The sequence below is a fragment of the Lissotriton vulgaris genome, chromosome 3_1 (genome assembly GCF_964263255.1).
Source record: "Lissotriton vulgaris chromosome 3_1, aLisVul1.2, whole genome shotgun sequence".
NCBI lineage: Eukaryota > Metazoa > Chordata > Amphibia > Caudata > Salamandridae > Lissotriton > Lissotriton vulgaris.
This window is the reverse complement of record NC_141689.1, coordinates 347270267-347284852: the sequence shown is the minus strand read 5'-3', so window position 1 is coordinate 347284852 and position 14586 is coordinate 347270267. Positions and strand designations below refer to the sequence as shown.

Sequence of the window (14586 nt, the reverse complement as noted above, 5' to 3'; positions counted from 1 at the left end):
GAAAACAGCATGACTTTGCAGCTTTGGATATAGAATCTTTACTGTGGTGAAGTCAGGAATCTTTGCTTACATTTGCCTAGGTGAAGTGTGTGACTTATCCCCTCTTTACAAGCAAAGATATTCCCTTTGCCCACCCCTAGTTGTTTCCCTTGTACCTGGCTCTAATTCCCAATGCCCCTGTTTGCTAACAGAATACTTCTAATGGCATTTCCAGACAAGAACACACACATCTTGGTAACTCCATTTTGACTTTACAAAGTCAACTTTTAGGGAAATCAGAGCCTAAGAATGCTTTATATTTATTGAACATTTTCCAAGAACACTTGTTAACATTGCTGTGTATATGATCAATATGTCAAACATGGCTTATCTTTAATTGCACAGTGCAAATAGAAATGGCACAAAGACTGATGGACATTGGCCCATCTTTGATTAAATCTTGCATGGTTGGTGTATTTATTAGATTAACAGATTTTTGTTGCTAGATTTTTAGATGCTTTAGTGGTTGTTACCAAGAACGGTGAAACAAGAAGTTCTACCAAAAATGTATGAGTAATTTGGACCTCTTGTGGTTTAGATGTGCCATCTGCATCACTTCCATTCCATTTGAATTGATGGCAGAGCTGTGACACAATCCAGGCAGATTGGTCTCTCGTTGTGCCTGGCGGTTATAACTCTAGGCAGACTGCACCATTGCTGTGCCAAGTAGATATAACTAAACAACTGCAATCAGATGGCGGTGGCCATTCACCAAAAGGTGACTATAGTGTCCAGAACATGCTGGGAAACACCTTCAGCCTGCTGGTATGACACTGGCAATGTATCCTCACTCTGGGGGTAAATTGTGACATTGGTTAGTCAATTCAATTCAATTCAATAAAGCTTTATTCGATTTTTTTTCAGAGAAAATCATAAAAGCACATATGATACAGCATAAAAATGAATATGAACTACAATCAAAAAGACATACTACTTGTTAAAAACATGTTAAAAAAGAGTTAGATTTGTGCAAAATTGTGCAAAGTTTAGCTGATGGGGGGCGAAGACAGTTAGTTCATGGATGCTCTACACCTTACTGCATATTTCAGAAAGCTACTAGCTGCATTGATTGTGAGTTCATCTTCGAGCATATATAGCTTAAGTAAGGCTGGTCGGCACTGTCTTAGGCCCCAGTGTTTGAGGAGCGGAGAAAGATATTTCCGTCTACCATAGTCATAAAATTTGCAAAATAGAATAACGTGAATGTTGGACTGCTTGGAAACATTGTCACAAGGACAGACCACCGGGGTAGGTGACCAATCGTTTACAGTGGGAAAGGTTAGTAGGCGGAAGAAACAATCCGTCCTCATCCTTGTCAGCAACATTCTCGTGTAGGGAGTGGTGAACGGGGAAAGGTAAGATGGGATGCCGTCATCGTACAGTAAGAGGTTGTGATTGGCAATCGATGCTTTGTTGCCTTCAAGATAAGAACGCCTATCTGAAAGCAAGCCTAGGCAGCGAGCCTTGAGGTCCTTTTTAGAAATCATTTGACACGTTGTGGGGTTAGTATACATATCAGCTAAATCCAGGGAGGTTAAGAATTTCTGTACATAAGCGAGCCAAGGTATCTTTCTTGTGTTGGTTAAGGCCATACAGTCCTTGATTATGTCCTGGTTTAACACCGTCTTTTCCGAGCACCAGATTTTGTGCCATAGCAGGATAGGCGCAGTTTTAATTATGTCTGAAATATATACTCGTGCTAACTCGTTATGGCAGACTGTAGTTGAGATTGATCGAGGGACAGCCAGCAAAAATCTTAGAAACGAGTTCTCACTGGTTTGGATCTCACCGCAATCCGCCAGGCCCCAGATACCTGCTCCATATGTTGCGGTTGAGATACATTTGGCAGCGAATATGTCCAACAGAATTTTAACTGGTTTCCCTCCTAGTTTGGCCGCAAATTTCTTTAAGGCTCCAATTTGTCTAATAAAAGCCAAGTTTCGGGTGTGTACAGCATTCTTCCAGGTGCCAGTGCTGCTAAAAAGTATACCTAGATAGGTGAAAGTTTTTGTGAGACAGATCTTATTTGCATCAATGTATGTATTGCAGGAAATGTTCTTTTTGGTACTGCAACACATTGTAAAGGTTTTACTTACATTGATCTTGAGACCTCTCATATCCATAAAAGTAGAAAAAGCGGTCAGCGCTTTTTGAAGGCCTAGTTGGGTCCTGGACATAATCACGGCGTCGTCCGCGTATAAAAGAATGGGAACTGCATGGCCATTTGTTTTAGGATAATCCACATCTAATTTGGCCAGGCAGTCGGCGATGCTGTTGATGTACAGATTAAAAAGAAAGGGGGCAAGGATACAGCCCTGCCTGACCCCCTTTCTGATAGGGAACTTATTTGTACAAGCTCCATCCTTCCCATAACGGACCTTGGCCCCGGCTCCTCGATAGAGTTCTTTGATGAAAGATAAAATGTTAGGGTCAACGCCCATGTTAGTGAGGGTAGACCAAAGTAGGCTATGATTAAGACAGTCAAAAGCAGAGCTTAAGTCCACAAAGGTTATTGTAAATGTTGCCTCTTTTTGCCAGCACATGTTTGTCAATGATCAGGGCTAGATTTAAACATTGTTCCACTGTCCCGAGACCAGAAACGAACCCATATTGAAATTTAGATAAAATGTTATTCTCCTGTGCCCATGTCTGTAGTTGATTCAAAAGGACTCTCCCGGCCACCTTCATCATAGAGTCCAGTAATGAAATAGGTCTATAACATTTTGGGTCCGTTCTTTCGCCTTTTTTGAAGATGGGTATTATGATCGCTTCTTGCCATGTTGTAGGGAATCCTTTCTGGGCATACGAATTAAGGACGTTGGTAAGAATGGGTGCCCATAATTGGATGTTATCTTTGAATAGATCTATAGGGATTCCATCTGGGCCGGGCGCTTTGGCATTTGAGCTTTCAACGATGGCCATTTCCACTTCCGGGTGATTGAAGTAGATGGAGAGTGGAAACGACTCTAGGTTGTTGGTTAGCGATTCATTGTTCTCCGTTGGTTCAATTCGGTCATCTAGTTTGTACAGTTCTGTAAAATGGTTTGTCCAGACATCTTCAGAGATAGCGATTTCTATACAGTCAGTAGTCCTATCATTAAAAAAGGGGGCATTCACCTCCCTCCAGAATGCCGTATTGTCTCTTAAAGTACTGGCTTTCAGCAGGGCTTCCCAGGCCGCATTTTTTAGATCCTTTTTCCTGTTCTTAATTGCCAGTTTGTATGCGGCACGGGCGGATCTGATTTCCATCTGGTTTTTTGGAGTTTTGTTAAGGCTGGCCTTCAAGATGTCGCGAGTGTTTGAGCACTCATGATCAAACCAACCTTGATTCTTGACAGCATTGTTTTTGTTGTTATTATTACGGGTCAGATTTTTTCTAATTAATGACGCGATTTGGTCGAAGGCAGAAATAATTTCTGATGGATTGGGTGGAAGTTCCAAACAGGTCAGAAAGAAGTCAGGACCCGATTTGATCAAGTTTTCAACAAACTTCGAGGTGTCGATTTTAGCCCATTTTATGGTGTATCCATTTCTAGATGAAAGTGAAATGGTATGTGAATGTAAATTTTCCAGGTTGCTCCTGGGCTTAGTACCACAGGAGGGGGAATATATTTTAATACTGATGGGGTAGTGATCGCTCAGAACCAGCTCCTCTCTGTTGAATTCTAAGGCGTCTCCATGGTGACTGTGAGACAGGAGGAAAAAGTCTATTATCGTGAGCGAGCCCCTTCCATGGAATGTGGGTAGGAAGTCAGTCGGAGGCGAAGTTAAATCATTAAAGAAACCCAGGTCCCACTCATGTAGTAAGTTGTTCAAATGGGTTCCCATAGTTGAATGTTCGAAGTGGGTAGTGTGTTCTCCATTTGGGGCTCTTTGGTCACAGACTCTGGTTCCACTATATGGGCATATATGACAATTGAAGTCACCTAATATAATCAGGCGCCTGTCTGAAGAAAACCCTCCCATGCCCTTCTTTATTAATTTAGAGAGAAACTCCATACATTTTGTTTGGTCGTCCCTCTGAGCACCATTGTATAAATTAATGATGAGAGAGTTGACGACCTCTTTCCCGGACATTATAAAGGCCTGAAGTAGGCGACCAAAGGACTTTGAGCTATGATCAATTTGCGGGAGGACAACACGTTCTAGTGATACATTTAATCTGTTCGAGACATATAGACAAAGGCCTCCGGAGGGTCTGCCTCTATGGGATTGGGTGGAAGGAGTGAAATGTGTACTGTAGCCATCCAAATTTACGGGTGTCAAATCCCAACATTCCTGAAACGCTAAGATGTCGAAAGTATGTATATAGTTCAGGAAAGTGGGGTTACCTAATTTATTTGAGAGCCCGGCTATATTCCAGGATAAGATGGAGAGGTGATTATCCTCAATGGAATGCTGTGAGGAACAGTGTGAAGGATTTCGTGCGGGTGTTAAGGGTAAGGGAGAAGTCTGGGAATCATCAGTTTGTAGTCTTTCCAACCCAGAAGGGCCATACGGCGAAGCCGGGTTTGGAGAGACCAAGGGGGGTTGGGAAGGGATAAGGAGCCCATATTTACTTGACGACAGCCCTGGGCTAACAGGAGACCAGGGTGTCATAAAATTATTGTTTGCCGATAAATGGTTGTTTAGTGGTCAATCAACCATTTCGAGGGTAGAAAAATAGTTGCTAGTTGGAGCCCCTCTCCACCCCTCTGCATATGGTTGATCTCTACTAGGGTTCCAGGGCTGATAGTCCCAGTCCCTCCTCCTATTACGCCTTTCTACTTGAGACCAACTCCAGCCTGGTGATTGGTCCCAGTTTTGGGGGAAATTCTGTTCACGTGGAAACCTTGGGGGGTAAAAGAAGGACAGACGGTTAGTGTCTATGCTTCCCTTTCTCTCCAGGGTTGACCAGGAACATATGTAACTCACTGTCTCAGGGTTGTCAAAGTTAATGATGATGCAGTCCCCTTTTATTCTTTTCCTTGTATCCCCTATCCAGGGGACTCTTCGTACCATGGACAGTCTACTTTTGCAGTATGAAGGAAGGGGTCTATTGATCTGAAGCCACTGCATAACTTTATTTTTCAATGACCAGGTGGGTTCACTCATGTGTTCCTCCAATTCTGGTACCCCTGTAAGGATCACGGTGTAGGGGCTTGCTTCTGGGGGAAGATGGATTGGTCTCTTTGGTCCGACTGGTTTGCTGGGTGCATCGGCATCCTGTTGGGCAACCGGGGGTTTAGGGGATGGGGGCTTAGGGTTCTTTCTGGTGGGGTCAGCACTTGTTGATGGTTTTCCCTGTGCTTGTTTAGTAGGACCCTTAGCGATTGTAGGAGTTGCTAGGTTAATATTCGGGGTTTGGGGGTTTTTTTCAATAGGTTGGGGAACTGTATGCGTTGTCGGTTGGGGCACTGGTTTTTGTACGGGGACAGCCTTAACGTGTTTGGTGGTCGTAGCGACCGGTGGTTCTAGAGTGATAGCGGGAGGCTTGGGATGACTGATGGAGTTAGTTAGTCTAGCGAGCTGCTTCTCGATGTTATTTAGCGTTCGCTCGATAGGGAGCAATTGTGATTTTATGAAGTCCTTAATTGAGTCGAACACTTGTGCGTTGAGCTCTAAGTGGTTATTATTAACAATGTCGTGACTCCTATGGGACTCCTCCACTGAGGCAGCCAGGAGAGAGGAGTCATCCAAGTTGTCTGTTAGTGGCTGTCTTGTGTTCTTTGGAGGGTTGAAACGTAGGGGTTTTTTAGACCTAGTTCGCTTCGGTGGGCAGTGTTGCTTAGTCTTAGGTATTACCCCTGCGCTGGCTTGTTTGGGAATAGCACCCTCCTTGGACACCTTTTCGGGTTTTGGGGGTGAAGTTACGGCTACGGGTGGGGACAAGGGTTGGGACTCTATCAAAGTAAGCGGCACAGTTTGAGTGGGGCTAATCACCAGGGTAGGTGTTTTCTCCAAGTCATTCATCGAGACTTCACCTAATGAGAGGTGTGTGACTGATAAGTCGACGCTCATTGGGATGGTATGAAGTTCTGCACGAATTTCTTGTAGTAATGGAGCGTTAGTTTCCTGGTGAATCGGTGTTTTAGCTAAAGCCAAGAGGCCCATAGAGGACCTTCGTGCTGCAGCGAGGTCCTGGGAAACACGTCTTTCAAGCAGGACAATTCCCTGGTTGATGGCATCGTTGGCTTTGGTAATGAATTGATCGATTGGACCAATTACCTCACCAGCGCCATGAGCCGTCTTGTTCCTCATAGCCCTGGTGGTCATATTTGAAGATAGGCACCCGTAGATTGAAGAAATGGGGCAGTAATGGTGAAGAACTCCCAGTGTAGATGGTAATGTACAGGGCTGGGATGGAAATTAAAAGGGGTTGGCCCAGACCAGACTTAACCAGGCTTCAACCAAACAATCAAATTGCGAAACATATTTGGCTGCAGAATTAGAGCGTTAGTGTAGTCAATTGCCAGAACCTGTCATTGTGAGACACAAAGTGAATGGCCAGCAATATCTCAGATCAAGGGAGGAAAGAACAGGTGACTGACTATTCTATGTGCAGATTAATAAACAGACTGTAATGAGTCTGTTCACTAAAGGACTCAGGAAGTCTTAAGCAACGTATAAAGAGGTCTGACTTAGGGGTCTGCCTTTACCGATAGCTGTGGACGAAGAAACCATACAGTCACTGTGATGTGACAAAGAAAGTTACACTACTAGATCCAATGTATAAACAGAAAACAATCACATGGTATCAATAACCTGTACACTGCATCTAATTAATATGCTGTGCTATGCTTTACAGAAAAAACAGAAGCAGATTCAAAAAATATAAACAGCACCTTCGTCTGGCCAAAAGATGTGCCTTCAATACATACTTTTGTAAATCGATCTCCCCAGGAGCATCAATAACACAAAATAATATTGTTTAATAAATGTGACGGAGCAACAATATAGCTGAGCTAACTGCTTTTTTATTTAATACTTTAACGAAAATAATATCTGAGGCTCACCATGCACAGGCAGAGAAAGAAAGAAACAAAGTACATTTTAATCTGTGTGCAGGTTGTACTGAAATGAAAACGAAAACATGAATGGGTTAATAGGCTCGATTTAGGCCCACTTTGGCTAATTTAAGCATGCCACGTGTTAAAACGCAATGCAAACAAATAATTTATGTGTAATTAATCTCAATTAAAACACACAACTATTAATTTTAGAATTCTCGCCCACACTAGAGTGCAAATATACCACCCCACAAAACCTCTGGACTTTCATACTCATGAACCTAGTTGCTGTCAGTTGTGGCCCGTGGAGGTAGTTCCATGGGGCGGAAAGGCAGGGTGGGGGAGGGGCAGAGTGGGGGGTAGTAAACACCGAAATTTGGATTATTGGAGGTAAATAGACAATTAAATAAATAAAACGAATGTCGTTGTGCGATGCAGCGCGCGCTACGAAATTCATTTTATTTATTTAATTGTTTACTTACCTCCAATCATCCATATTCCGGTGTTTACTACCCCCCCCTACCCTGCCCCTCCCCTGCCTCGCCATTCCACCCCACGGAACTCCCTCCACGGGCCGCAACTGGTTCCTGTGGCTTCTCGATAGACACCTTTAGATTAAACAAAGGCGACAGGACAGAGGATTTCCACAAATGTGTAGCGTAATGGACAGAAAACAAGAGTGTTCTGCACTTTTTTGACATAATTCTATTGAAGATTGCAATTGAAGTGTCTGCCATCTTGGTATTTTACCTGGTAGTATAAGACCAATACTGCTCAACAGTGACTAGCTCTTCTGCCTCAGACTGCTGAGCAAAGCCACATTATGGAATGGTCACAAGGCCAAGAGTTACTTAATAAGTGTCTGTTCATGATTGTAAAGTGTTGGGAACTTCCTGACGACATTCACATTCTCCAGGCAACTGCTATGGGTTGTATACAGCTTTGAAGGATGACGCATATATTCCTATGGGCAGGTCTCAATCCACATGGCGGTGCAAGCCTCTTCCACAATCAAATAGCAACCAGAAATTATGTAATCTATGACCAAGTATGAAGATGGCACTTGGAACATGACTCATTGTGCCCGATTCACAAAGGCAATCTGAGGCAGAAGTCTAACTTTACAACTTTTGGTATTCACAGAGTCGTATCTTTACGTCCGCAGCCGGGCTGGAATCTCCACACCCGGGCAGTACTCTCCACACCTGGGCTGTACTCTACGGCTGGGGACGTCCCATCTGGTAGGTGCAGTACTCTCCGGCTCAAGCCGGAGGAAGTGTGAACAATGGGCTGGAATACAATTGTTTTTAAAAAGAAACATTAGGAATGTGTGATAAATGGTAGAGGAGGTCATGAAGTCAGACACTACCTCACATCCCAGAAAGGTATGCTCCTTTGCATCATGGTACATGCAGTTCACGTTTTGTGCTCAGGAAGCGCAATTCATGGACTGCATATACCGATTTGCGCTCAGTTTTCTTGCAGTTAAGCTTAAGCCTACTGCTGGACATTCAGGGCCAGATGTAGGTAATACTATTTTACCGATTCATAAATACCGAATTTTACCGATTCGGTATTTATGAATCGGTAAAATAGAAGGGGGGAGATGTAGGTGAAATCGGTAATTGAATTACCGATTCTGTAACAATCGGTATTTACCGAATCGGTAAATACCGATTCGGTAATGCCCATTGATTCCTATGGGCATTGAAGCCCATAGGGAATCAATGGGCATTACCGAATCGGTATTTACCGATTCGGTAAATACCGGACGTTGCAAGGGTGCAGGGGGTGTCACTTTGACACCCTCTAGCACCCCGAATTCAGGCACGTGTGACATGTGGCACACAGACATGCCCTAAGGGCATGTCTGTCTGTCACATGGCACAGGTGTGCATGCACACATGTGCATGCACACCTGGATTCGGTATTTTACCACCCAATTCGATTGGGTGGTAAAATACCGATTCTGTAAGGCCTGTGGGACTCAGAAGAGTCCCACCTACATCTGCAAGTTACCGAATCGGTAAAAATACCGATTCGGTATTTTACCGATTCAGTAAATTTACCGATTTGGTAAATTTACCGAATCGGTAAAATAGGGCCCCTACATCACAAATGACCATTTACCGGTCGGTAACGGCCGAAATCGGCCGTTACCGGTCGGTAAATGGCCACCTACATCTGGCCCTCAATCTGTGATTTCCCCAAGGCAGGAGTTTAGTTGACAGTAGTTTGAGTGGTGTTGGGTCTAAGGGCCAGGATAACCTGAGTATCATCAGCATATGACACTAGGGTAAGCCCATGTGAGTGGACAATTTCAGCCAGAGAGCATACATACAAGTTAAACAATGTGGGGCTAAACGAGGAGCCCTGTGGGACCCCACACGACAGAGGATGAATAGAGGAAGCAAAGGAGTCTTCACAAACTTGGAAGCCCTGTCTGCCAGAAAGACTTCCAGTCATTAAATGGTGATCCCTGTGATGTCAACATCCAGCATCCTCTGGATGAGGATAGTGTGTGACACAGTATCAAAGGCTGCTCTCAAGCCCAGCATGATCATTGACTCACCTTGATCTAGAATGGAGCGGAGTTCTTCAGTGGCTACCAGCAGGGCAGTCTCCGTACTGTGGCCAGACCTAAAGCCTGTCTGAGTGGGATGGTAAATGTCATGCAGTTCCCAAAAACTGGACAGTTGTTGATTTACATGTTTTACCAGTAGTTTGTTCACTACCACAATAGGTCTGCAGCTGTCTGCTAGCTCACAGTTTGCCATTGGTTTCTTTACTACTGGCTTCACCATAGTAAGTTTCCAGGCATTAGGAATATGTCCTGTTTCTGTGGAGTGGTTGATGATATTTCTAATGGTGTCTAATACCAAAAAGCCACCTTGGCCTAGAATATCTGGCTGGGCCGGGTCCACAGGAGAGCCTGATTTGATAGACCTGAGAGTAGTTTCAAAGTTTGAATATTTAATGCTTGGAGAGCAGACAGGGTGGGGCTGGCCAGGGCCAGACTGCCCGTAGCAGAGTCCGCACATTACCCCGGTGTGCCGCCCGGGTGGCGGACAGTTTTTGGCCCCTGGGAGGCCGTTTTTGTTACCGGGTGTCGGCAATATCGGCCCCCTGTTACAAAATCGGCCGAAACTGACCCTAGCAAACAGCTTTTCTGCACACCCCTCCTCCCGCAGGGGGTCCAGCTGCGCAGTTTGCCCGGGTTGGTTTGTGTTCCCTGTCGGGCCATGGGGCTGGCATGTTGCTTTGATTGGTCATAGATTTTTGTTTGTAAACCTTTTTATTGGATTTTCACATGGTACATGTCATACAGTAATCGGCTTAATCATTTCGGTAGAACAAAGTAACAACATCAGCCATATGACAAGGGTAGCGGAATAAGCGGACACATGGTAGAATCATTGGTGGAGGGGGGAACCCCCTTCCCACCATCTCCCCAGAGGGTGCCAGGAGGCATCGGGGAGGCAGGTAATAGAAGGGTCGCTGTCATTCTCCGACCCCTATACCTGTTTCTGATCTAACTCCCCTGTGAAGGGCATCATTCATAGGTAATCCAAGTGTCAAACTAAACTTGGGGAGGAGCCTGGGGTCGCCAAAAGTGCGGGTCAGTGTAAAGGGGTCCCGTATCGTTAAGCAGACGTCGCACACTTTACCTACTCTCTGCCTGTGCGAGGATTCCCCGGGGGAGGACCTAGATGGAGCTGGCGCTGCATGATTGAGGGGAGGGGGGTGGTGGAAAACAGAACGTTTGTTTGATTGGTCATAGATACTGGGAGTCATAGCTGATGGGAGGAGAGTTAAAATGTTATTGATTTTGTTAGTGAAATGGTTGATGAGCATATTGCAGTGTTCTATAGATGGTGGGGTCCTATTGCCCATGAGAGAGGAGTCATGAAATTGTTGACTATTGAAAATAGTTCCCCTGATGCGTTTGGGGCGGTTTCTATTTTCTCTTGGTGGTAAGTGATTCTGGCCTGCCTGATTGCCTGTTGACAAATCATTTTGTATGTAAATAATAAACATAATAGTATTTTATATCAGGCAAAACATTAAATAAAACTCCAATCTTATGAATTGGACTAATATCATGAAAATAATATATATATTATTTACATGAGAAATCTAAACCTCATCAACCAAAAAGCTCAAAAAACAAATTAAATCTGTCATATAAAATAAATATAACACATAAACTACACATTTCCAAAAAACAGTCACATAATATTTGCACAAACAATAAAATATAACATTTTCCACTCAACACAAATAAAATAAATATGCCTTACTGTTCTGTGGCGGTATCCATGTAGTCAAAATAATAATCCACCAAACACCAGAAAAGTACAATGCAAAAAGGCCCACAAATATTGGAAAAATAATACCAATCCACTAGAGTTACCTTGAAGCAATCCAAAGTATTTAAGAACCATAAAAAACCTGAAAAAGTGTTTAAAAAAGAAATGCTTCAGGAAACCCGAAAAAAAGAAAATCAAAGTTAAGAATATTGGTTTATAATAAACCAAAAGAGATTTCCTTAAAAAAAACCACAAAAAAACGGTAAATCCTATTGCCCATTTACCGCATTTTTAGACAGAGATCTGCAAAGCAAAACCCAACGGCAAAAGACATTACATTCTTAAAAAATGCATATACATTTTACTTAATCATCATAAAATGTAAATGTAAATGTAGGTGTACTTATATAGCGCAACCTGTCACCCAAAGGGCATCCTGGCGCTTGCTTTGGGAACCCGTCCTGGTATTCCCCTGTGAGATACCCCCGGCAGGGTATCCACAAGGTGAAAGCCAGGCATCCCGCCGCGAGGGGCTGTTGTGGAGATTAAGCAAGCTATTGCCCAGAGTCGCAGAGTGTGAACCCGTGAGTCGAGAAGGCACCGGAGCGAGAATTATCGAGTCCGTGGAATTTTTAGCCCAAGACCCGCCGAGGCGGGGAATTGAACCCTGGTCCAGGGCCGATCTCTGCTTCCGGGTCTGCCACCTCTAACCCCTGAGCCACACTTAACACAATATAACATAAAAATGCATTACTAGAACAATTTTCAAATAACCAAAACTACACACCAATGAAAAACACTGCTATTAATAAAACTAAGGGCCCCTTTACGATGTCGGTAAGTAAGCCTCCAAAAGCTCGTCGGAGGCTTAAGGACCGATATCATAGGTTTACAGTCTGACCCCAAGTTATAATGTAGGCGGTCGGAGTGTAAAGCGGCCGGGCAAACCGACTGACTTCCGACGGGCTCAAGCAGCCCGTCGGCTAGTTGGAAGCAGCACATAATCCCTAACAGACGGCGTTTCTGACAGGCTTTCCCAGTCGGATTTCCAACATGTAAAGCCTGTTGGAAAGCGACTTTGGGGGCACCTAGCAGGGCCCCCTTTCCTCCACGGCCTACGGTTGAGAGACTGGGGGGGACCTATCGTGCCCCCCTGAAAATTCCTGCATCGATTAACAGGCACAGTGAGGTGCCTGCCACATGGTGCTGGAATTTACTCAAATGTCCTCCAGCACCACAAGCTCCCATAGAGAAATGGGAGTTTGCGACCACACCATGTGCGGTCACATCGTAATATGGTGTTCGGAGCCGCAGACCTACAGTCGGTCAGTTCCCACACCGAGACGATGTTGGTTGGAGGAAACTCCGACTGACTTCGTAATAGGGCCCTAAATGTACAAAAAACCCACAAACAACACTATAACTAACCCCAAGACCCCCCCATAGCTCCTTAAACCCTAAAGAAAACCTTTAAAAAGTACTTACCTGTTCCGATTAACAGCAGCACCTTACTGCAACCTATATATCCTGGAAAAAAAGACTAAAAATGACACAAATAGACTACAAAATAGAAGGTAGCAGAAGAAAAATGGCAGCTTAATGAATCTATATAAAAAAGACTATCTCTTCATAAAAATAAATGGGAAATAATGTATAAATGTGAAATAAATGTGTTAAAAAAGGCAAAAAACTATTAAAACATGCACCACATGTTAAAGATTTTGTAAAAAATGTTGAAACACAGTGATGCATGAATTCAATAATAGTATGACAATTATATAATTATTAAATATATACTTAAAAAAACACATGTGTATAAAAAGTTAAACAGAAAAAAGTGGAAAATGTATAACATGCAATACTATTTAAACATGATTTAAATTTTTTATTTAATACTAAAAATTTACTAAATATCAGATAGAAAGTTTGCGCAGAGATGTGATGCATTGGCGGAGGCTACCGCTATCTCTTATGGGACGGACGGTCTTGTTCAAAATTATGGCACTTCCGCAGTTACTGTACGTGCTTCAGAATAACCCATGTCATATCAGTGTTTCGAACAATTGATGCAGAATTATGGGCCCTCCTGTGGGCGGGGGGAACTCCCCTGAATAGCACTGTGAAAATTGCAGAGAGGAGTATACGATGGGGGACTGGCAGTGCCAAATATTAGGTGTTGGTATCTGGCAGCTCAATTAGTGTGTGTGAATGACTGAGTTTTTGCACCTAGTGATGAGCCGGCCTATAGGATGGACAGTCACGCATTTGGTTCTCCAAGATACCAGGCAGAATTGTATAGAAAGGGGCATCAACCCCATCTGCTGGCACATACAATGATGGTTGTCCAGGCATGGTGTGATGCCACAAAGCTGTTGGGGTGGGAGCCTAGACTGACCGAGCAGACCCCCTTGTGGGACTGTGAACAATTGGCAGAGATTGGATAATTGGAGGACTTCCGTAGGTGGAACCTCATTGGTATTAAAAAGCTTGGGATGTTTGGCGAAATGGTGAAATGTGCACATTTGAGAACCTGCAGTCAGAACATAACTTAGCGGAAGGGGAGGGTCTCCGCTACCTACAACTGAGGCATTCCATGAAACGTCATATAACGGTTGGAGAGCAGGTTCCTGAATACTCTCTAATGGATGATAGATAGCTGATGTACCCAATGGTGGGCAATGCCGTATCGCTAATATATCGAAAGCTTACGAATATTCTGGCGGACCTGTTGCGCCCCTTAAGAGAAGCGTGGGAGTCGGATGTGAGGTTGCTGGAGGATGAAGATGGGGCGGAGGCTCTGCAGAGCCCTAGGGAAATGGCTATATGTGCCAGGTTTAGATTAGTGTAGCTTAGGATTCTGCACAGATCCTATATGGCTCGAACATTGCAGCAGAAGTTGGGTAGATGTGAATCTGGCCAGTGCGCTAGGGGATGTGGGGAGGTGGGTACCTTTATCCACATTTCTTTGGACATGCCCCAGGAGTCAGAGATACTGGGAAGCGGTTTCCCGAGTTATGACAGCGGTGGTGGGTTCACAGGTCCCTGTTGAGGCGAGATGGCATATATTGACTGTGACGGGGGAGATTGCTTGGCCCAAATACATAAGAATATGGTTGACACTGGCATACAGTGTGCCAAAAAGAAACATAGCAAGAGCATGGGGGGGGGTGGGTGGGGGCGTAGAACCACCAAAAGTGGGGACATGGAAACAAGAACTGGACTAGTGTCAACAAGCAGAAAAGGTGGTC

The 14586-nt window shown here is 44.2% G+C and overlaps 1 protein-coding gene across 2 annotated transcripts in view; it reads right to left on the bottom strand.

Moving 5' to 3' along the window:
* Positions 1 to 14586, bottom strand: part of EGFLAM (EGF like, fibronectin type III and laminin G domains) — a 639867-nt gene that overhangs the window by 157400 nt on the left and 467881 nt on the right. The gene's annotated exons all lie outside the window — the stretch shown is intronic.